This window comes from Phacochoerus africanus, chromosome 11 (assembly GCF_016906955.1).
Source record: "Phacochoerus africanus isolate WHEZ1 chromosome 11, ROS_Pafr_v1, whole genome shotgun sequence".
Taxonomy (NCBI): domain Eukaryota; kingdom Metazoa; phylum Chordata; class Mammalia; order Artiodactyla; family Suidae; genus Phacochoerus; species Phacochoerus africanus.
The window spans coordinates 73,128,560-73,152,958 of record NC_062554.1 but is presented as its reverse complement, the minus strand read 5'-3'; the positions used below and the strand labels follow the sequence as shown (position 1 = coordinate 73,152,958).

General features: G+C 39.2%; 1 long non-coding RNA gene across 1 annotated transcript in view; it reads right to left on the bottom strand.

The window, feature by feature from the left end:
- Window positions 1-15,256: 15,256 nt before the first annotated feature.
- The window catches only part of LOC125111462 (uncharacterized), a 28,472-nt gene continuing 19,329 nt past the window's right edge, over window positions 15,257-24,399 (bottom strand). The window contains exon 3 of the long non-coding RNA XR_007130864.1: window positions 15,257-15,467. This is a non-coding gene — a long non-coding RNA (uncharacterized LOC125111462). The remainder of the gene's footprint in view (window positions 15,468-24,399) is intronic.

The following is a 24,399-nucleotide window of genomic DNA, read 5'->3' as shown; positions in this document are numbered from 1 at the left end:
AGCATCTAGGTAGGCAGTTTTCACTACCTTCCGCTAAGGTGTGGCAACACATGAGATAAATAACAGTGTCTTCTTTTTATATATGGGTAAAGTAAATATCAGAGCCTTTAGACAACTTTCCCAAAATGACAGTTTGTGAGAAGCTGAAGTGAGTTTGAATCCCAGCCTAGTAGGACAACATATACTCTCCATTCTCAAACACGTCCTCCCCAATGGCAGCAAAGAATAAACAGATACCTGTGGGATGTTGGGATATGCATCAAAGAGTCCCCCTTTCATAAGTCTTGCATTTTCACAATATGAATGTGAGACTAAGGTAAAATAAATGATTATTTCCCCAAAACGTCAAGTCAGATGACACTCCAGGATGATGAACTACACTTTTAATACCTCCAGCAGATTAGGGGTGAATATCACCCAAGGAGGAAGCCTGCCTGAAGTGCTACTGATTTATGCATAATATCCCAACCTAAAATTGATCTCAAGTTGGAACAGAAACTTTGGACCAATAAGTATCCAGAAGAATAACTCCACCTCAGTATGTTAGCAAAAAAATCTGCACTTAGACATACTCAGTATCTAATTCAACAAGCCAGTTCATCCATTTATCTTTGGATGTGCACTGTCTACTATTATACTCATAGTATCCGTTAAGTTACTGCTTAATTCAAAGCTCAATGCAATAAGTTCTTCTTAGAGGTTAGTATTAAGAAAAGGTTGATTTTGTAAGATATGAATAGTATATACTGCAATGCTTCCACCTACCCATGAACACTAGACTTCCTGAAGTCAAAGGTAGAAAATGGAAGAAGAAAAGAATCAACATATGATAATATACCACAACAGAGGAAGCATACACTTCCTTTTGCTGGTGATTTATCAGGTCTCAATTTCTACCTACCGTAGAACATTACTTTTAAATGATAGGCATATATATATATTTTTTTTTGCAATGAACATGGGGATGCAAATTTTTTTTTTTTTTTAGCTAGTGTTTTCATTTCTTTGTAAAAATTTCCCAAAGTGGACTTGCTGGATCATAATTAATTTTTTTTGAGGAACCTCCATATTCTTTTCCTTAGAGACTTTATCAATTTACATTGCCACCAATAGTATGATAGGGTTTTCTTTTCTGTATATTCTTACCAGCACTTGCTACTTCTTGTCTTTTTGCTAATAGGCATTCTAACAGGCATGGGGTGATATTTCATTGAGGTTTTGATTTGCATTTCCCAGTGGTTAGTGAGGCTGGGCACCTTTTCATATACCTACTTATTGGCCATATGCATATTTTCTCTGAAAAAATTACTCAGCTCCTCTGCCCATTTTTAATAGAATAATATTGTTTTGGTTTTTGGCATTGAGTTATATGAATTGAAGGGCATATATTTTTATAAAACATGTTTTAAAAGTAATTGGCCTTTTATATAATACTCATGCTTGGGCTCCGTTTTCCTACACTCCAGCCTAGAAATTGTCTCTAGGAAAAAATCCTTAATATACATAGGACTCATCTTGTGAGGTGAACCATGGATTGTGGCTCTGCTTTGGCTCCAGTCCTATCACTGCAAACAGTTATTTTATAAGATTTCTACATATTTTATAGTTATTTAAAGTAGGAGGGTATATCCGAAACTAAGCACTCTTCGTGGCTAAAACCATGAATTTGCTTATATGGTCTTAGAGCAATATAAAGAAAAACTTGAGTTATTTTAAAACTACCACTTATTGCTAGACTTTTGAAAGAAATTATCCTCAGGGATAACTATAAGCATATCATGGATTTTTTTTTTCTGAGGATTTATCAATTTAATTAAAATGTTATTTGAGAAGAGTCAACTGACTTCAATCATCATAGTGAATAATTATAAAATAAAGACTAACAGAGCAAAGTAAGCCTGGGTGATCATTATTCCTGAAAACTTCCATGTAATTGAGTTTAAAAAAAAAATCAATTTATTGACTTTATTCCTATATAAACAATGTTGACCTTGACAAGTTTATTTGACCAAAAGCTAACTTAGATTTAATAGACCACTTTTAGGATACATTATCATAATTTGTATCAATAATGTCCCAGGTACCATCTGGAAATTAAGATCTTCCATAAAACATTTCTGATTACTAACCCCCCCACCCCCGCCAACTAGACTAAATTTCTGGGAGAGAATTCTCCTACTGCCTACTTCATATATTTATTCACCTATCCACTCAGAAACAGAGGAATTACCCCTTTACCTTGGTAATTTATAGAGGAACCCTCCTCCCTCTATATCTATTTATTCCTCAAACAATCTTAGGCATCTTGAAATAAAGGCACAAATGCAAGATAGTCATTTACATGTGAGCTACAGAGTAACCACGGTTTAGAAAAGTCACTGGTAGAACATATTTTTAAGGAAATGCAAACATTTCAGTAAATGACTCTGGCTTGTACTGTAGAAGCATTTAGGTGAGAAAACTGCTCAGAAATACGATAACAGGAATCACTTTCATCATGGTGATACTGACGGGCTTAGATATTTCGAGAGCCATGATCTTTGGCTCCTATACATTCTTTAACCTTAAATCCTCCCCAGTTGTGTGTGCTTGTGATTTGAAAGAATCTATCACTTTCCTGTTCTTTTCAGGGTGCCTTTTCTGTGTGTCTGCATCTATGCAGATGTAGACATCACATGTGGAGAGGCAGGAGTCATATGGAGTGGGGCAGAAGATGAGAGCTATTACAATGTATTTCCCTTATGAAGCCCTAGCCTCAGAGTACCTCACCTGGGGTTGGGAGCAAATATTCTGATCACATGTTACATGAGCATGTTCAGTGCATAACCAATGCCTGTGATCAGAGTTTCATAATCTCACTGATAAGCAACATCGGAAGCCAATGTTCTGTTTCACCGGAATCCCAAATTGTCATGTTGGTTGTCATATCTAATAGATTTGAGGCTACTTAAAATTTATATTCAAAACAACAGTCTTTTATCATTTTTGGCAGTATTTCTCCTGGTGCTTCTCACAAAGCATATAGCTATTTTAAAGGCAGCCCAAGCCAGGGCTGAGCTGAGTGCTGAGTTGCCGGAAAAGAGGAAATTCTGGAGACATTCTCCACTAGCAGAAGTGATTCCTTTTTCTGTGTTGGCCTGCAAGAGTTCTGGATCTCACTATTTGCTACAGAGAGAACAATCGCCATAGGGCACTTGGGTTGAATGTGCTGGAGAGTAAAAATTAAGCGTAGGTAAGCCACTATTTAGATACAGGGGCTTGGTTTCTTCATGTGCAAATGAGGTATGTGTGTATATATATATATATATATACACACACACACACACACACACACACACTCTGAGGGGAATTTATTTTTCAGATAATATGTCAAGGACTAAGAACAATGGCCAAGTTTTTTTTAAGCATAAATGTTTAAAATTATCTCATTTCATACCTGATCAAATCAGTCTATCTCCACACTCAACACATATTCACACAGATATGCACATATACACAATAAACATCTGTACCAGTGATAATGTGACTAGATTAATGTATTAACATTGGTGGTGCACCAATGTATAAGCAGTTTAATTAAAAATTAAGAAGTAAATCAATATACAATAGCACAATTAGCATTCTTCAACTCATACGCCTACACTTTTAAGGGAAAGCTAAAATCATCAAGGTTTATTTAATGATTTATAAAGAAATAATCAATTACAAATAAAAACTGGATATATGCATCTGTGATCATTATATTATTTTTCAATGAGATACAAACTTAGGTACTTCTATGTTTATTTCAATAAAAAGTTTAAACTTTTTTTAAAGCTAGAACTCAGGCTGCATCTTAATTACATTAATCAATAATAAAATTTCTATTCAGAGGCCACTGAAAGATTAATTGTATCACAAAATCATATTATATAAAGAACTCATGATAGTCATATTTGGATAGATATGAGGGGGCTACAGATAATGCAATAGAGCAGTGAAATTACTTGCTTGCAACTAATAATTATGTTTCATATGCAAAATTATGCTGAGAAACTCAGGACCTCTCTATTGGAAATATGAACATTAAAAAAGTTGCAAAGAGGAGTTCCCGTCGTGGCTCAGCCGAAACGAATCTCACTAGCATCCATGAAGATGCAGGTTTGATCCCTGGCCTTGCTCAGTGGGTTAAGGATGTGGCCTTGCCATGAGCTGTGGTGTAGGTCGCAGATGTGGCTCGGATCCCGAGTTGCTGTGGCTGTGGTGTAGGCCGGCAGCTACAGCTCCAATTTGACCCCTAGCCTAGGAACCTCCATATGCTGTGAGTGTAGCCCTAAAAATAAAAAATTAAAAAATTTAAAAAAAAAATTCTCAAGTTCTTGGAGTTCCCGTCATGGCTCAGTGGTTAACGAATCCGACTAGGAACCATGAGGTTGCGGATTCAATCCCTGGCCTTGCTCAGTGGTTGCCATGAGCTGTGGTATAGGTCGCAGATGTGGCTTGGATCCAGTGTTGCTGTGGCTCTGGCGCAGGCCAGCAGCTACCTATTAGACCCCTAACCTGGGAACTTCCATATGCTGTGGGAGCGGCCCTAGAAAAGGCAAAAGACCAAGGAAAAAAAAATTGCAAAGATTTCTACAAAAAGTCCTCATCACACACCATACTGCAAAGTCACTATCATATTTTAGCTTAACTAAAATGATGGTATTTTGATTCTGACTCAAATGAGAAAAAAAATAAAGGTTTAACACACTTGGGCAGGGTCCTTAACAAATTAAAGAGCCGCTCTGTTGGAGAGCTTCTCTGTTTTAAAGGAGGCTTGGAGAGGGGTAAGAGACCCTTAAGTCAGGTTTTGGGTACTGCTTCTGGCCTCAGAAGGGCCTTCTACCAGGAGTAAAAACTTCTGTTATTGTCAGCAGGGCTCATAGACGGTGGACAATTATGACCACATACTACTGGGCCAATGTGGGAGGGCAATCTGACTCAGAAGTTACTGTAAGTATGACTAATTAAAATGACAGATTGAGGATGTGTTCAATGTTGATCAAACATACCCATTTCTCAGGTCCCTTTAGCTAGTGGAGTTCAGACCAGTTTGGGGACTGAGGTCATCTCTGCGGCCATGGGGAGAGGCGCTATTGCCCCTGTCTGTGAAGGAATCCAGTTCTTCATCCTTTCTGTATCTAAGTGTAGAGCAGTAGCTGCTTTGGATTGCTGAGTGAACGGCAGCAGATTGCCTGAGGTTAATTAGGCAATAAAATATGACTGAGCATGCATCAGTGCTGATTAATCACATCTCAAACTTGTGTTGGGAAATATGAGGTGAGACTGATGGGCTTGATGTCCTGAAACTGAGTTAATATCCTCTGAGATCTGAGGTCTGAAATGCTACCTCATGGCTGGTGAAATGTCCACAGAGAGGCCCTTTAATGGCAGTTTTACTTAATAAACATGCTTGCAGGAAATATAAATGTGTGCAAGGCCTTCTTGTAAACAGAATGAGTTTGCAAATGATGTCACTATGCAACAACTTTTATTACACTTTCCATGAACAGGAAGGAAGGACAGGCATCTAGTATTATGTGCAGTATATGGATGAGGTAAGAGAAATTAAGTGATCAAACATCACAAGCCACAAAAATAAGGAAACTAATTGAAAAGCTGATGAATTCCCATAGAACAGAGGTTCACTGGGTGGCAAGAAGGTGCTTCAAGGCAGAGGATTTTCACTGTAAAACCAAAGAATTGAAAGGTTTTTTTTTGTCTTTTTGTCTTTTTGCCATTTCTTGGGCCACTCCCGCAGCATATGGAGGTTCCCAGACTAGGGGTCGATCAGAGCTGTAGCCGCCGGCCTACACCACAGCCACAGCAACACGGGACCTGAGCCACTTCCGCAACCTACACCACAGCTCACGGCAACGCCCGATCCTTAACCCATTGAGCAAGGCCAAGGATCGAACCCGCAACCTCATGGTTCCTAGTCGGATTCATTAACCACTGAGCCACGACAGGAACTCCAAAAGTTTATTTTTAAAGTAATAGAAATCTCTGGATGCAATTTGATAAAGAGAGTTACATTGTGTTTAATGGTATTAGTCTTGCTGCAAAAAACAAGATTGGGATAGAGAAATTATTACTATACCTATAAAAACTGTCAGGTAAACACTCTTTGAACAGTTATTATGTTCCAAACCTTCCACTATGGCCTTGCCCTCCATTTAAGCTAAAAGAGAAGTTGATATTAACTCCAGCATATGAATTTAAAAAAAAAAAATCTTTGGCAAAAGGCTCTACAGGGTCACTTATAATTAAGCAGCAAAAACTGAGTTTAAATCCACATCTACAGCTCTCCAGTGGCCATGTGCTAATTGCCACAGTGTACTCTTAAAAAGAGGAAGTAAAGTTGGCCTTGAGTAGCAACCACTTTAAATCAGGACGTCATCATCTGCCTGGACTACCAAAGGAAATTTCTACTACTATTTCTGTTTTTACCTCTGATATTAAGTATCTCTTACTGCATAACAAGTCATCCCAACTTTTAGCTGCGCTTACAATGACAAAATTATCTACACATTTTCTGAGAGTCAGGAGTCTGGGCATCATGCAGCTGGCTTGTTCTGGCTTTGAGTTATCAGGATATTGGCAGGGGCTAGAATCATCTGAAGGCTTGAGTGGAGCTCAAGGATTTACTCCCAACTTTGGCTCCCTCACAAGGCTGTTCACAGGAGTTCCCAGTTTCTTGCCAGTAGGTCTTCGTTCCTTACAACACGGCAGCTGGCCTCCACCAGGGCAAAAAATTAAAGAGTGTGGTGGGCGCCATGCTGCTTTTCCTGACTTAGCCTTAGAAGTTATGCACTGTTACTTCCATCATGTTCTGTTCATTAGGAGTAAGTTGCTAAGCCCATCCACACTTAAGGGAAGGAAAATTAAGCTCCATTTCCTGAAGCAAGGAGAATCAAAGAATCTGCAGACATCCTTTAAAATAACCATATTCCCCTCTTTGCAGACTATATACTGCAGTCACAATCTTTTCCAAACAAACCTGTTTACATACTATTCTTACAACCTTTCAATGGTAACTCATTGATTTGAAGATAAACCCCAGCGTCTTTGGTCTTACTGAATGTTGTGGCCAGTGCCCTCTCCCCTCCAGTGTCGTCTCCCAATTTTTTCCAGCTCTATGTCTTCTGGCCACACTCTCTTGCTTTCAGTTCCCCCAGTCTGCTGGTTCCTTCTGGTTCACGGCCTTTGCACATTCTGTTCCTAGAACCCAGAATGAACATCATCTTGCTTTCACTTATTCATCACTCAGTTCTTAGTCCAAAGGACACTTCCTTGGGAGAGCCTCTCTGACTCAACAGCCTTTATCAGTTACCCATGTACAGTTCTTGCTATAGCCGGCCCTTTTCATCTGTGGGGCTGATCATCATTTAAGACTACTTATTCAACTGACTATTTTGTTATGGCTGTGTAAGAACCTGTTTTGGTCACTATTGATACCTAGTGCATGCTACAGGGCTTGGCTGGTGTTTGGGCACAGCAAATATCTGTACTGAATAAGTTACTACGAAAGGAAGAGTTGATAAAACAGAGACTTCTGCTTTGAAACTCAAGTTAGAAGACCAAATACATTTTTATCTCTAAGTTTAAATAAAGACCAAAAGAAAAGCATACCATATAAATGAGCATAAAATGGGATATACCAATGATGGGGACACCAACAGAGGAAGAACAATTACAGGAAGACAGGGAAGGGATACATGGAATCAGGACTCTGCTGCCGGGTCTCAGATCTGGCTAGGTCATTAACAAGATACAGCCCTAACCTTAACAGCACTTAACTGGAACAGCTTTGGTTGTGAAATTTTAGAATATATCTGAGCTTCAAGGAGACTCTGCAGGTAGGATACTCGTTATTCCTAGAAGTTTTATTCTGATGTTTTGCCCCATCATTTGCTTGCAACTCCATTACCCACAAACCGATCTTAAAAGATACACATATAGCAGTCTCTGAGCTGTAACCCATGGGCAAGAACAGCATCCAAAAGGCATCACTTCCCCAGTCTCATCCTCTTTGTTAACATGACAAGGGCAAGATTCCTGGATCAGAACCATTCTATGTTTGGGGGTGCCTTTTGCAATAGGAAGAGACATTAGGTGAGGGTTGGAAATGGTCCATGGCTACTCACTGTATTGTCAAACCCTTTGCACTCACAGGGACTAAGCTGCCTGCCTTTCATAGCATCCATTGACAGAACATTGTAAGTGAGAAACAAAAATAGCTCCTTGGGAAATGAGTTCAGTCCCAGCAGCACAGCTCTGAGCCTGGAGGGAGGACAAACAAAGCCGCTGCTAAGAATAAAAGCAAGTTCAATGTTTCTCTCATTATGGTTTATCTTGCTCCAGCCTCTTAAAACCTCTTCTATTGTGTCCAGGCCTGAAAGCATCTAGTGATCTGACTGAGCCTCTCTAATTGGGTGCTTGCAGTTCATCTCATTTTTCATTAAAAAAATAAGCTCATCAGCACTGCAGCCTCAGGGGTCCACATGGAACATGTTTATAGAGAAGTTTTTGTGTTTATTAGCATCACACAAAGCCCATTACACAAAAGCCTCAGAAAACTCTCCCAGCCTCAGCAAGCTTCCAAATGCGAACACTTGCTGTGATAAGCACTAAGTCACTGCTAGTGACAGGCCCACAGAGCCCTGAGAAGGCTGTCCTTTCACTCAGCCCAGGTTATTTGAGTCAGGGGACCTTGAAGGGGCCATCCTTCCAAAAAGTCATAGCCAGTCATTTTGGGTTGAGGCGCAGGCAAGACACTTGCTTCAATGTAAAAAATTATGAAGCCCCTACTAACCTACCATGTGCATGGTATGCTGGGTGATGTAAATATGTTTTCATGTGGATGTTCTCTTAATATTCACAATAATTTGTGAGGTAGATGAGGGTTCCTTATCTAATAGATGAAGTCACAGAGGTACAGAAAGATTAATGGCTTGCTCCAGGTCCTATAAGTAAGAGGAGTCAAAATTCAGAAACAAGCAAAACTAGGTCTATTGACTCTCAGGGCCTCTCTTCCTCCCACCAGAAGGCAGAGCCTCTTCATATAAACTCTCATTTGCACAATAACCCCTTTGAAGGTCTCATTCCAAATGAGGGTGGAGCAGTACAAGGAGGGCCAGGGGCCAGGAGACCAGGCTTTGGGTTCACTACTTGCTGGGCCACTGCTGGGCTGCTTCTACACTGGAATTAGGTTGGCTGCTCTGCTGGAAGAAGACTCTGAGACAAGCTATGCATCAAGCAACCAATATGTCAAGAACTAAGAAGAAATAATATTCCACAAGGGTAAGCTGAGCAGAAAGAACACTAAATTAATTCCAGTTGCTGCCGGGGCAGGGAAGTGGACATTTCAGCAATTGATACCAATGCCGACTGCTATGAGACAGATCGCAAGAGCAAGCAACTTCGGGTTACACCTGACCAGAGTGATTAATAGAAACCATCAAGTAATTGCCTACTAATAGCAGCTGCCTGAAAGGCACTGGCGTATTTGTAAGGAAGTCTCTATTCCACTCAGTCCAGGCATTTCCCAACACTGGAACAGAAAGAACAGATTTTGTGACATTAAATGTGTGTAATTACCATTTTTAATCACTGCACTTAAAGGGGGTTGATTTACATATATGCTTCTTAGTCTTGTCCGCCCCTTCAGACCAAGATACATGACAAATATCAAAGCCAGGAAAGAATGAAATGCAAGTAAGCAGAGCTTGTGCAACAGGGTCACTGCAGGCTGCATCCCAAGGCCAGTGGCAGCACATTTCACTAAGACAGGAGAGAGCATTTTTACCAGTAAGGTGTAAAATGAGACATAAATGGTGCCTGATTAACCCAATATTTACCAAAAGTGTGATAACGTAGAAACCCATTCTTCAAATATTTCTTGCTAAATTGAGGTTTCAACTTTTTGCTCTGTTTCTGCATAATACAAAAATTTTTTGAGCCAGCCATTACCATGAATCATCTGCCTATAATCAAAATAATTGGTACAGAGTTACATGCATTATGAGTTAAACTCTCCCTTCCCATTCAATATGCTAGTTATATGTTAGGAGACTATCTGCAAATATCTGAGCTAAATCTCCTTCTGAAACATAAGATCCTGGAGGCAGTTGGTACAGAGCAACATCAAGGTCAGATTAGCAGAGGTTTTATTTTAAGCAGTCTAAATCCATTTGAGTTTGTTCCAAATGTGGGTTTGCCTTGGGAAAGAACCAGAAAATTTTGTGATTTTTAAACCAAATAGGCAAAGTTTGGCCCAAGGGCCAAATCCAGCCCCCTTTACCTGTTTTTATAAATAAAGGTTTATTAGGACACAGTGGCACTCAATTGTTTATGTTTTGTCTCTGTCTGCTTTCACGCTACCAGGGCAGAGTTGAGCAGTATTGAGACAGCTCTGCAATACTGAATGGATTTATTTTCTAATGCATCACAGAAAAACTTTGTCTGGAGTCCCCATTGTGGCTCAGCAGCAATGAAACCGACTAGTATCCATGAGGTTGTGGTTCAATTTCTGGGCTCGCTCAGTGGGTCAGGGATCTGGCATTGCCGTGAGCTGTGGTGTAGGTAGAAGATGAGGCTCAGATCTGGCATTGCTGTGTCTGTGATGTAGACCAGCAGCGGCAGCTCTGATCTGATCCCTAGCATGGGGACTTCCATATGCCATGAGTATAGCCCTAAGACAAAACAAAACAAAAGTTTGTCTGTTCCTGCTCTAAAGTATAACCAATTCTCCTTCAAATTCTACAACATAAATCCAACCAAATCAACAATGTTTATTAAGATCCTATTATGGGGCAAACTGGTATGCTCACCACTTACTGAGTCATCCCAGGCAGAATCTTCCCCGGACACATCCTCTCAGAGAGTAGAAATGACAGGGCTGGCTGTTAGGTATTTCCCAGAGTTCCAAGGTCAAAGCCAACACCACCATCTTTCAAGGGGCACATATGGGCTCACGGCCCCTTCTGCATAGCTGTCTTCTCAGGGTTTGGGGCATATGAAGCCCAGATCATGCTGTGACACAGCTGACATTCTTCCTGGACAAGACAGACTTATAAGAAACTAATGCCCACAAGATTTAAATTTTGGAATTCATCTTGACAACAACCCATTCAGATTTTCAAGTGTCTTAGACTTAAAAAGAAAAAAGAAAAAAAAAAAGCCACTAATTTTTTTTGGCTTGGCAGGAATTCTCTGTTTACAGTTATATGAAGACATTCCTACTTAAATTCTTTTGGTATTTCAGTTATTAATAAAAATATACAAAATATATAAACTAATTGCATGCAATATCAAGAGAATGTAGAAACATGTTTAGATCAATCTTTCAGTAAATTCTCTAGCACTGAGAGGGAAAGATGACAAAAAACCCAGGCACTCTGAGGTCAGAGTGATCACTGGGCATATTTGATCCTAAAGTACTGTACAGGTCAATACTTAGAGATCCAGAATGATTGCTTTTTGAATGACACCTTCATTACCAGTAAACTGCTCACAACTAAGCAGGACAGGGCCAAGGCTCCGTATAATATTTTGACTTTGCTGTAATATTCCGATTGCACATTCATGAGAAGATAAGGGCTCTTGTTCTTTTAGAAGAAAGAAAAAGACATTTAAAACTTGGCAAGTTTTCTGGCAGTAAGTATTCTACAAGGGTTCATGACATTTCCATGAAGCTGTCTATAACATATCACCTATCAACCTCTTTGACACTGTCTACACCAAAACATCCCAAAGGCAGACAGAGGTGAAGGCTCTGGAGTCTAATTAACCTGAAAGTGTCAAGTTTTCAAATTTTCTCCAGCCTGAAGATCCTAGGAAATCTCATATGTTCATTAATTCAACAAATATTTATCACATTTAAGGCAATGTTAAGGATACAAAAATGACTACGAACAGGTCCTTGCCTCCAAGCACCTCAAAATATATCTGTGTCATAAAAGAAGGCTAGTTAGAGCTAAAAGTGGGCTGGAAAATTCTTAACAAAAATTGTATGCTGTCTTGGATGGGTTGTAGGGTTTGTTTTTTTTTTTTAACACACCTTCCTGTTATACTCAAGTTTTAAAATTTCTTGCAATAAATTTCTTACTGATTTTGAATAATACAGCCTATTTAATGCCAGAAGTTAATGTTACTTTTTAAAAGAAGAGGAAGCTATCAATAGCCTTTGATAACCATGAAAGAGCAAAGCTTTTAATAGTAATGCTGTGTCCACTGTGTTATTTAAACATAAAAAGGGAAAAGCAAAAATTCATAGCCCCTAAATGCAATCAGATCCTAGAACAGAAAAAGGCCATTAGTGAAAGAATGAAGGAAATCTGAATGAAGTCTGCAGTTTAACAGTACTATCCCAATGTTCATCTTATTTCAGATAAACATACTATGATTTTTTTTAAAGGTTAATGTTAGGGGAAACTGGATGACAGAGTACATGGGAAACTGTTCTATTTTTGCAACTCCTTGGTAAATCTAAAATTACTTTAAAACAAACCTATTAAAGAATAATACCAAATTACTGTTCAAAGTTATTCAGCTTTTCTCATATCTTAGTAAAGATCTAAGAAAACTCAAACAGGAGCACCTGAAATTGGACAGAGAGATAAGGCATTATCAGGATTTTTTAAGTAAGAGCATAGAATTACAGGCTTCCAGTGGCTCTTTGAAATGTAAAATGTACCACTCAGCTATGAGATTTAGAGACAAAAGCATATAATTTCTCCATGAGAGGAGAACCAGAAGGATCCTTCAGCTTCTTTCAGTGCTTCTCAGTTTATCCATGAGTACACTCCTCACGGCCAGAGAGCCAATGTACAATTTAGAGGGTACGAGGGTTTGCCAGAAATGACATACCTACAGATAGAAACCATCTTCACCATCTCAGGTTTTACTTCAAAAATTCATGCCATACATTATGTTTTAACTTATTTACTTATTTAGCTGTTCCCCTGAAGTTCTTACAAAATTTATGACCAAATAAACCAAACCAAACCCCAAACTGATCCTCTTATATATTAAATAAATCATATGACTGAATCATGTTGATCCAAAGGGTATCATTTCATCTTCAACATCACACTATGAAATCTGATGAGAAGGGAGAATGGGAAGAGAATTTGAAAAGCCTGGAGTTCCTGGGCTAATAGGGTTCATGCAATTTGCTCTAGATCCCTCAGACCTGAGTAAAGACCAACCACTGCTTATGGGTGTGCATAAGAGTCCTGGCACATAGAATGCTACTCTCATGTGTCTAACCACAGAACCTTTAGTCAGGGAAGGCTTCATCCCAGAGATTGCCTGGGGAGCTTTCCCTTTTTATGTTCCCTGCTCTTTTGGTTCATCACGTCCTGTATTTTCCCCACATAAAAAAAGGGAAAGATCTTTTTCAATATAGCAGATTCAGTCAATTTAGCAATCCAGAGGACTGGCTTGTATTTGAGATGCCTTCCTTTCAGCTTGTACACTAATAATACCATTTTTATGGAGTCTGAAACACTGAATGTAACTAGGAGCCCTCCAGAGCACCACTTTCCTCAGATCTATAGAGCATAGGGTGAGTGAATTCAGTTGGATGACTTCAGGTAGTAAAGCATTATAGAGTGCAATTCTGATTTGAGAAAGTCCATCCCTAAATTCCATTTACATAATTAAAGGCAGCCCAGTTTGAATTATTTAGATAATCCTTCAATTTATGGATTGGATTGGCTTAATCGCTTGACCTGAGATTTTATTACTCAGCTAACTAATTCCACAATCACTCAGGAAGTTCAAGGTTTGCTTATTTTTCTCTTTAATTCTAGTTGATGACCAAAATTAGTATGGTAAGAACCGTTCTACCTAATAGTCTTTCGATTAATTAGAATTGCAATACAATGTACATAAATATAAACTGTCATTAGCCTGATGGACTAAGAATCATAAGTATTAAATTGTATATCCATTTTCTAAAACTTGCAACAGGAAATCCAATACTCTGTTTCTAGTATATGGTTAATTCTGTAACCATAGTTCCAAAAAGTATGTTTTTGTTTTTCTTTTACTCATTAGAGAGGCAAAAAAAAAAAAAATCAAGTCAGTCTGCCTGGAAAAATCAGGTTAGCCAACTCTACCAGTTCCTATATAATTCTACAAGTGATACCAAATATGATCCTCAGATCAAGTTTATAGGAAACTCTATACAGAGACACTGAGGAGAGGCGTGTTAAAGCCATGAAAGAGGTATTGGTAATATGGTGTTGCAAAATTTTTAAATTGTCATTTATCTCATATTTTGTCCCAAGTGTTTCTTCTACTTTTCCATTAATGCCCTTTTGAATTCATTTTTAAACATTTTTTAGAAATTGGAAAATGTGCTTGCCAAGTTTATAATTTACTCATTTTCGTGAGTCCTAAGTTTAAACCAGAACTGTCTTTTGTTCAGGATATTATTCTAATCCCAGCACACATTTGAAAGGAAATTGCCAGATTTATCTACCCCCAGTATTCATGGAATATTAATGTGCTGTATTCCTCCTCTGTGTTCCTCTTGGGTTCTTAGGAAAAGCAATGTGAATTTTAATCAAATCATATCACAGAGAAGGCACAAAAATTTTTTGACATTTTATGCTATTTGATAGAACTTATTCTTTCACTTGTTAAAACATCTAAAATTGCATTTGGAAGCATAAACTCAAAATAAAAATCTCTCAATTTTTAATAGTTACCCCATAAAAGACAACAGTATATCTTCTGGAATTTGAAGATTGGAAAATATCTTTCCCCAAATTGAAACTAAGTCATAAGACAGCAAACTTGATCTTATAGTCCACTCTTCTGCCTTCTGCCATCCAAATATTCTTATTATATTTATTGAGGTGTTCCAGAAAACACAGAATATACATAATATAACACACATATATACAGAGAGAGAAAATCCCAGGATCTGGAGTTGGTGATTTGGAGACCTAGGAGAGCCAATGAACCCCAGAATGCTGAAGGCAGGAGAAGTGGCTCAAAGACAATCAAGAAGAAAGAAGGACTTTTTCCTTCTGCTTTTTTACTCTATGTAGGCCTTCAACAGACTGTATGAGGCCCATCCACATTAGGGAGGGCAACCTGTTTCACTTGGTGAATATGTTTAGGCAAATATCTAGAGACTTTATGGCCCAGTCAAATAGACATATAAAATTAACCATCACAGTAATTGAATCAAGATAGGATGTTGGCTGTCAGATAGCTTACCAGCTACCTTTATATTCAGCCTCAGAAGAGTTATAATGGGAGATGACTTGTGCATCAACTGTATCATCTGTGACTTCTATTGTTTAGCGTACTTACCTTCTCCCGTCACCTGATTCCTTGGAAAGTACTCCCTCCGTTCTTTGTTTCCAATGGGCTATCAGTTACACTTTAGTAATGGTCAATCCCAGTACTCCATTCTCCAGGACACGCTGTGTAGAAGGATAAGCATATTTTGTAAGCAGGGCCAACAAAAGTCTTGCTGGGATTGATAAACAGCTTTAGAGAGGAATGCTGCTTTCTTTCTACTGGTTGTCAAACCAGGATGATGTGAAGTTGTGGTTTCAAGTGGCCATTTCTCTGGCCATATGGAAGAAGCTGTTACCAAAAAGAGACCATCATGCAGAGAGAAGAAAAGACAAATAGAAACATGACATGGATAGGAAGACAGATTTTTAAAGACAAGAGTTGAAACTCTAAAGTTGTGCCTGAAGGCATCATTCCTGGACTTTCTGCTTAACCAAGTTAATAAATTTTCGTTTAAATTCATTTGAATTGTAACTGAGAGAACCCTGATTAATACAAATTATGCTCCAATGGTAAATAAAAATTCTTTATATTGATGATGCTATGTCCATACTGAAGATTGTCTGTCATCTGGAAGACTGTCCTTGTCCACCCAGTGTCCAGCTTTGGGTGGAGATCACTGAAAGCCACAGCAGAGGGTTAGGATACTTGGTCCTCCAGCTGAACATGGGATGGCAAGGTTACAGCCAGATGACTCCTTCCCAGGAATAAGTCAACCAGACTATCAGGAGGTTAAGTCTGTAACTAACACTACTTGAACTGCAAACATTTAGAAGCTGTAAGTCAATGGATATTCCATTCATACTACGTGATGAATGACACAGAGTCATTCCATACCAAGAAGCAGTTCTAGGACACAAAACACTAACTAGATTTCCAGTAAGGCCCTTCCTTCTAAGAGGTCTGCAGGAGCAACAGAGATCCTCTGCAAAGTGTGATGAAAGGTACAATGCAAAATTTGATTGGGGCAAACAAACCTTAAGGTGCTATTAAGATCCCTTATGAATTTAGACCTCCATCAGCCTCTGAGAAATCAGCCAGTGTCTGATTTTGTAGCTATATACTACACGACAGCTGAGACTGCATGTTTAGTAGGCAAAGCTATTACAATAGTTCTTTGCTAATTAATAAATAAAAGAGGGGTTCCAAAAGGCATAGAATGGCATCTGGGTCCAGGGATGGGTCGCTGCCTCTTGCCTCCTGCCCCTCACTCCAAATACCCTATACCATAGGATGGCCTTCCGTTATAGCACACATTTCTCAATGTCCTACTGGTATAACATCACCCAACACGATGTCCTGTAAGTGGTGGATCCGCAGGGTTACACTTGTCAGAAATTTAATGTAACCAGAAAAATCATAGAAATGGCTGTATAACCTGGTGGTGGGAGGGTCATTCTAGTCTATCATAGTATAAAAACTGAAAAAGGAGTTCGGAGTTCCCATCATGGCGCAGTGGTTAACGAATCCAACTAGGAACCATGAGGTTGGGGGTTCAATCCCTGGCCTCGCTCAGTGGGTTAAGGATCAGGCGTTGCCATGAACTGTGGTGTAGATCGCAGACGCAGTTCAGATCTGGCGTTGCTGTGGCGCTGGTGTAGACCAGTAGAAACAGCTCCAATTAGACCCCTAGCCTGGGAATCTTTAAAAAAAAAATGAAAAACATTGTCAATATAGATTAAAAATAAAGGAGAATGAAGAGTCTCACTTCACAGAGTGACCAATCTCTCAGGACAGATCTTGTTTTCTCTCATCCTTTTCAAGTTTAGTCCAGGTCTCTGCCTAGAATGTCTCTGTGTAGCCAGACTAAGGAAGTCAAAGCTTTTCCATTGTCTAGCAAATCCTAGTCAGTATATTATGCTGATGTAAAAAAGAGACAGCATTAAAAGTCAGATTTGGGCTAAAGTTTTTTGGGGTTTTTTTGCTCTGTGATTCACCTATCTTCTGAATCCACAGAATAAGCAAAACGCGAAGTCCCTCCACCATGTCTTTCAAGTGGTACTAGCAAAATGAGTAGAATCATTCTACATGTACATCACAGCCAGCCCTCTGTACACAGATAGATGCCATCTGAACAATGGCCTTACCCCAGTGGCTCTTCATAAGTGGCACAGGGCTCAGGCACTCACTCACTCCAGTGAGGCACCACAGTAAACCTCATGTAATCCACCAGACTAGGACTTTGAATGAATGCTTCTTTAAGGACTCACTACAAGTGATTTTAGGAGAGGTTCCTTCTAAAAACAGAAAGGTTTAACTCCAAAAGAGTTCATCTTCCCTTTTGTATACCTCAGGATTTTCATGTGGAAACAATCCATGCAGATTTAATGTTCCCAGCATTTATTCATGTTTGTGGATTTCCTTTCAACTCCCACACACACTTCCCACATCCTGCTTCTCTTGAAAAGTGGAATATTCTAGGTATTCTCAGAGTGGAGCATAATGGAATAACTGTTTCACAGTTCCCATAAACTCTGCTTTCAAATGGATCCTCCAGACTTTGCCCTTTAACCACCTAGTGTGTTGCAGTCTCCTGTGGTCCAACTAGACTCAGATTCTTCCTCCTCTCACATGGCCAGGTGCCTAGACCCTGACCCCTGCCAGTTATGGCTCCTCTTTCTCCTTTCTCATACTTTCCAACTCTTCTTTATGCTATGTCTTGATTGTTTGCCAGCTCATCATGTGTGATTAAATTCTCATCTTCTCCGGGGTTAAACTAATGAATACATTCTCTCTTTTACCACAGAGGATAAATTATATTTGCCTTGACATCAAATGCCTTAAATAGCTACTTCAGAAATCCAAAGGGATAAAGGCAAAAACCTAAGCCAAAACTCCCCCCAAACCACCCCCCAAAATTAAAAAAACAAAAACAAAATCACTATTACAAATAGCTCTACAAGGGACAAAAGGCTGAGCATTTCCTATTCAAATTTATCTTATTTTCCCATATATTTGTTATCTAATTTGTCTTCCCTCAAAAAAGTGATAGAGCTTTTCACACTAAGCAGAATTTACCTCTAAAGTATTATATGCGTATGATTCATAAGTACTTTAAATCCCAGACAAACACCCATTCATTCAACAAAATACACACTGAAAACTCTTGATGTCAGAGGTAGGGACAGCGACAGAAGGCCAAACAATCTAGGTTGTTATGCAGAAAATGGATTCTATGATGCAAGAGGGGACGTGTATAAAACAGTTAGAAAGCTGGTATGGTATACATGTGAAACAACATAGACTTGAGTGGGATTGGTCGACGTGGAGCAGGAAGGGAGGAAAGGGATTGGAGAGAATTTAGGATGTAAAATCAATAGTCTAAGTTGATGGACTGGATTTTGGGTCTGAGCAGAATATACTTTCCAGAGTGTGTGGTGTCAAGGAACTACTAAGTTTCTAGATGTGTTAACTGGATAGGTGAAAGCACAGTTCATGAAACGAGGAAAGAGTAGAAGAGAACATTTAGGGGAAGTACACTAAGACTTGGTCTTAGACAGGTTCAGTTTGAGATATGCCTTATTTATTCCCAAAGGAGATATCAGACAGGCAGTTGGATGTACACGTCTGGAAGTCAGATGAGTGGTCTCTGCTGGAAATACAAACATGGAAGCTGTCAGTGTGTGGCTGTTAATACCACTGTTAGATGTGGCCATCTAGCATGAGGTTGTAGGATGATAAGAGTCCCTAGGAAAGTGCTTCCAGAAGGAGGAACTACTAAAAGAGACAAAGAAGCTAGGACCCTAGAGACAGAAGGCATCCAGGGACATTGCAATAAAACAGATGCTATAAATATAAAAGCACTGAAAATCTGGGTAATGATACTAAGAAGTCACATAAGAGCTTTTTGCACTTATGGACATGGACCTAAAAGCTGGTTCTGTGTGTGTGTGACATAAGTTTCAGAAAGCTGGAAGGGATGGATGAAAAGTAGAGTGGCTCAAGTAAATATGTGCCAGATTCTTTTCCTTTGTATGTTATTATGCAATACTGAGTATAGTTCCCTGCACTATACAATAGGTCCTTGTAGGTTACCTGTTTTATATATAGTAGTATGTATATGTTAATCCTAAACCCCTAAATTATCCTCCCCTTTCCCCTTTGGTAACCATAAATTTATTTTCTATGTCTGTGAGTCTATTTTTATTTTGTATATAAGTTCGTTTGTATCATTTGTTTTAGATTCTACATATAAGCAATATCATGTGGCCAGGCAATTTCCATGTGCTTTATAGGCATAATCATATTTAAGCTTCACAGTAACTTCTACAGATGAGGAAAGTGAAGTTCGGTGAAATAAGATGACCTGCCGAAGCTCACACCTGTTCTGTGAGGCAGCAGAGCTAGATCTCAACACACAAGGTTAAAGACACGTGATTGAGTTTCACTGTTGATAATCTTTTTAAAAAATTAATGATGAAACACTTCTTTCTAAGGGTGAAAGTGGAATAAATTTACAAGTCACTTTTGAAATATTCAAAACAGAGAAATAAAACATCATAAAGTGTTCCTTCTCATTTTATCAATACATAAACATTTTATTTTAAACATATTCTAAACAAAATGAGCAGATGCTCCTTCTCATTGTATGAATACAAAATCATAAACAACACTAGGACGTTTTTTAAAAGGGTCATTATAAAAGTACCTGCATTCGATCCCTGGCCTTGCTCAGTGGGTTAAGGATCCAGCGTTGCCATGAGCTGTGGTGTAGGTTGCAGACACGGCTCGGGTCCTGCGTTGTGGGGCTGTGGCATAGGCCGGTGGCTACAGCTCCAATTCGATCCCTAGCCTGGGAACCTCCATATGCCCTGGGAGCGGCCCAAGAAAATGGCAAAAAGACAAAAAAAAAGTACCTGCACGCTGCCCTGTGTTCACGCTATCTCCGCTCTAAGCGATCACTTTGAACACCTTTAGCTGTGTGGCTGCTCTTGGTTATGTTGTGCATTTATTTCCTTATTTCCAAATGACACAAAGGGGATATAGCCCAATTACACATGCCCACTCCCCCTTCTCTTCCTAGCCAAAATGATCATATCATGATTTCAGTTCTTAAAAAAATCAGGTCATACATCAGCATAACTTTGTAAACATTGTTCATTAGAGACACGCGTATCATGCTCATATTTTCTCTTGAGTTAATAACTGCTTCATTTTAACTAGCATACTTTTTTTTTGGTCTTTTTAGGGTCGCACCCATGGCACATGGAGGGTCCCAGGCTATGGGTCAAATCGGAGCTGTACCCTCTGGCCTACACCACAGCCACAGCAACACCAAGATTCGAGCTGCGTCTGCAACCTACACTCAGCTCATGGCAACAATGGATCCTTAACCTACTGAGCGAGGCCTGGGATCGAACCTACGTCCTCATGGATACTACTCAGATTTGTTTCCATTGAGCCACAGTGGGAATGCGCAACTAGCATACTTTCTGATAAATCTGTTCTTAATTTCCCATCCTAACAACCTCCTTAGTGCCACCATAAGCCAATCACTGGTTGTTTCAAAATGCTCGAGTTTATGGAATTCCTTTTGTGGCACAGCAGAAACACGTCCGACTAGGAACCATGAGGTTGCAGGTTCAATACTGTGAGCTGTGGTGTGGGTCACAGAGGCAGCTCAGATCTGGCGTTGCTGCCGCTCTGGTGTAGGCTGGCAGCTGTAGCTCTGACTGGACCCCTAGCCTGGGAACCTCCATATGCTGCAAGGGTGGCCCTAGAAAGCAAAAGACAAAAAAAAAAAGCTCAAGTTTGTCAGCTAAACCCTCCTATTTCCTAGCATTTCAGGCTTACTTATGTTTTTATTCTCCTTCCATTTACTTTCTGTCTCCCAGATTTCCCTGGAGGTGTGCTCTTCTTGTAGGTTCTCACTCCATCCTCTTTCAAATGGAATCTATTATCAGAGGTTGGAAAGCAATCTGATACCTGTCCCAGGTCATTGACACTTTGAGCTTGGATCCCTGAACTGTGAAATGTAAGGACTTGTTCCCAGCAGAAGGCAGGTGAATAGAGGACAGAGGGATCCTATTTGCACCTTGAAATCAGTCTAAGAGGCCATGACATGTCACCATGGGTGTTAAGAGTGTTGCCTTGTCAGTTTTGCAAGCACTGGCATGTTGATTTAAGACAATAACTTAACTTTCCACAAGGACCCTCCCTCCACAAGACTGGTGTCATAGTCAGTCTTAGTTACAGAAACACTCAGGTGAAGGCTGACTTCAAAACAATGTATAAACTCTATACATTATTAATCTTTCATTAAACTGAATCATTCCTTAAAATGTAATTTATGTTCAGTAAGTTGTTTTTCCTAGTTGTTAAAGCACATTATTAAATATTTTATAAGCAGTTGCTGTCACTGTGTCAGAAATATAACATCAGGGCATTTTACATTCATTTCATATGCTTAGGAAAATAATTACGTAAGTTATAGAGAAAAGCAAACTGGTTTACAGTCATCATTCATTTATTTTTGCAAAGACTAATGCTATTTTATCAAAATCAAGCAATTTAAACGATGTACAACTGAAAACTAAATACTCTCAGATATTTCAGTTGGATTGTTCAATCTAATTGCCAATCATTGTAATACAGATCTAAGCTAACTTTGTAAGGGTCCATTTTATCTTGCTCTAAAGACAGTAACAGTCTCTGGTTAAGAACGGCACATAGACCACAAAGTAGTAAGTAATAAAGACTCTTTTAAGTTGTGAGATCTCTGCTGGTCAATTTTCACTGACAGAAGTTCCCTGGCCTACCCATTGGCTAGGCCAGTTTTTCTCAAAGTGAGGATGCACTTGGCAGCATCAGAATCTCTAAAGAATTTGTTAGGAAAATTATTAGGCCCTACTTCAGACTTCCTAAGTTAGAAATTCTGTAAGCAGTGCTTAAAGCTTTCTGGCCTGAAGAAGCAGTTTCCAGATGTTCATGTATCAGAATCATCTGAACACTCATCACTGGGACCAACCCTAACTCAGTCATTCCCAGATGAGGCTGGTGATACTAGTCAAGGGACCACACTTTTTGAATTGATGACCCAGGCAAATGTAACACCATGCGAATTAAATGACTTATGAAATGAATCGTGACTCTACATCCCATGATTTTGTTCTCTGATTTCCTATGGATGTGTACTTATATGGAGGGAAGAGAAGGAGAAGGTCAATCCTTGAACACACAATTACTGACATCTACTCTGTGGCAGGAACGAGAAAGACAAGGATCATACTCTGGAGTTCACACACCAGCAGGGGAAAACAACAATAAACAAACAATAAAACAATAGATTTTAATTATTATTATTTTACCTGCTTTAAAGCACTGAAAAGAATAAGTGCCGTGCTAATGAAGTGTCTAGGAGGGGAATCTCACTATCTGGGGAAATCAAGAAGTGATTTTCGGCTTACAATCTGAAGCATGATGTACTAGTTTTCTATCGCTGCTGTAACAAATTACACAAACATACTATCTTATTTACATAATGTTTAATCATACAATTTTTTAGTACAGAATTCCAACATGGATCTCACTGGATAAAAATCTAAGTGCCACAGGACTCTATTCTTTCCTGGAGGCTCTGAGAAAGAATCTGTTTGCTCACCCTTTCCAGCTCCTAGAGGCTGCTCTCCTCATTGGCTCATACATCCCTCCCTCTGCTGTCAACCGCAGCAGCACTGCATCTCTCTGCATGTGCCTTTCCTTACAGTCACATTGTCCTCTGAATCTCCTTCTCTCCCCTCTTTCATAGTAAGGACCCTTCTGATTACCTCAGGCCCACCTGGATTACCCAGGATAACTAAGGTCCACTGATTAGCAACTGTAATTCTATCTGCAACTTAATTACCACTTAGCATGTATGCACACCCAGGTTCTGGAGATTAAGTCAATGGCATTTTTAATGAATGACATTCTGCTCACTACAGAGGACATGAATTTAGCATAGTTAAAACAAGAGAAAGAACATTCTAAATGTATGTGGCTCCATAAACATCGTATGTGGAAATCCAGCATCATGACATTTAAAAAGCTGCACACCAAGATGGAAGAAAATATAAGAAAGGGAATGTATGACTGGGGTCACTTTGCTGTACAGCAGAAATTGGCACAACACTGTAAATCAACCACAATTAAAAATTTTTTAAATTTTTTTAAAAAGGTGCACAAATTACCATGTGATCTGAGTAAGAAAGTGAAGGAGAACTGGGTGAAAGAAGAGGATGGTGTTTAGAAGACAGGGGCTCCAGAAGACATAAATTTACAAACAAACTAATTAAGATTGTCATTTTGGCAGAAGAGATGAAGGAAAACAAAAATAAGTCATAAGAAATATGCTGGAATCATATGAAAACAGACATACCCCAAATTTTTATTCACACGATGTGCACACATATCCAACCTTCAGTTTCAAAGTGAATATTCCACTTTGTAGTAATGATTTATGTATTGCTGAGAATGCTTTAAGTTAGACTGAAGTTTCCAAGATTTCTGCCAGAAATATCAGTAGAAGAAAGTTCACTGTTTTCAAAAGCTACATGATAGATGAAGAGCTTTCAGTAAGAAAAAGAAAAGTTTCCATGTTATCTTTCTTATTCAGGCAAACTATTTTTATCTATTTGATATGATAATATTTTAAAGGATAATTTATCATTCTGAGCAAATGTTATATGGAAATTGCAATGCAGAAATGTTCTCTTTCTGTTGTCTAAAATATTTAGAGACACCCAGGAAGATCACTGGTTCATAGGATAATTAGTCTACTTTGCCCTTGGGAAGACCCTAGAAGGGACGACGGCTTTGAGTCTACATGCAATTCTCTCTGCTAGAGCATGGCTCTTAGGCAGCTTAAAACTCTTGACATTCCTGCAAAGTTATCTATGGATGGCCATTTTCCATGTTCATTTCGTTGAGGGAAGGAGATCATGGCTTTACTGAAATAATTCTCTGACTTTAAAAAGCATAAGGGAGTTCCCGTCATGGCGCAGTGGTTAACGAATCCAAGAACCATGAGGTTGCGGGTTCGATCCCTGCCCGTGGTCAGTGGGTTAAGGATCTGGTGTT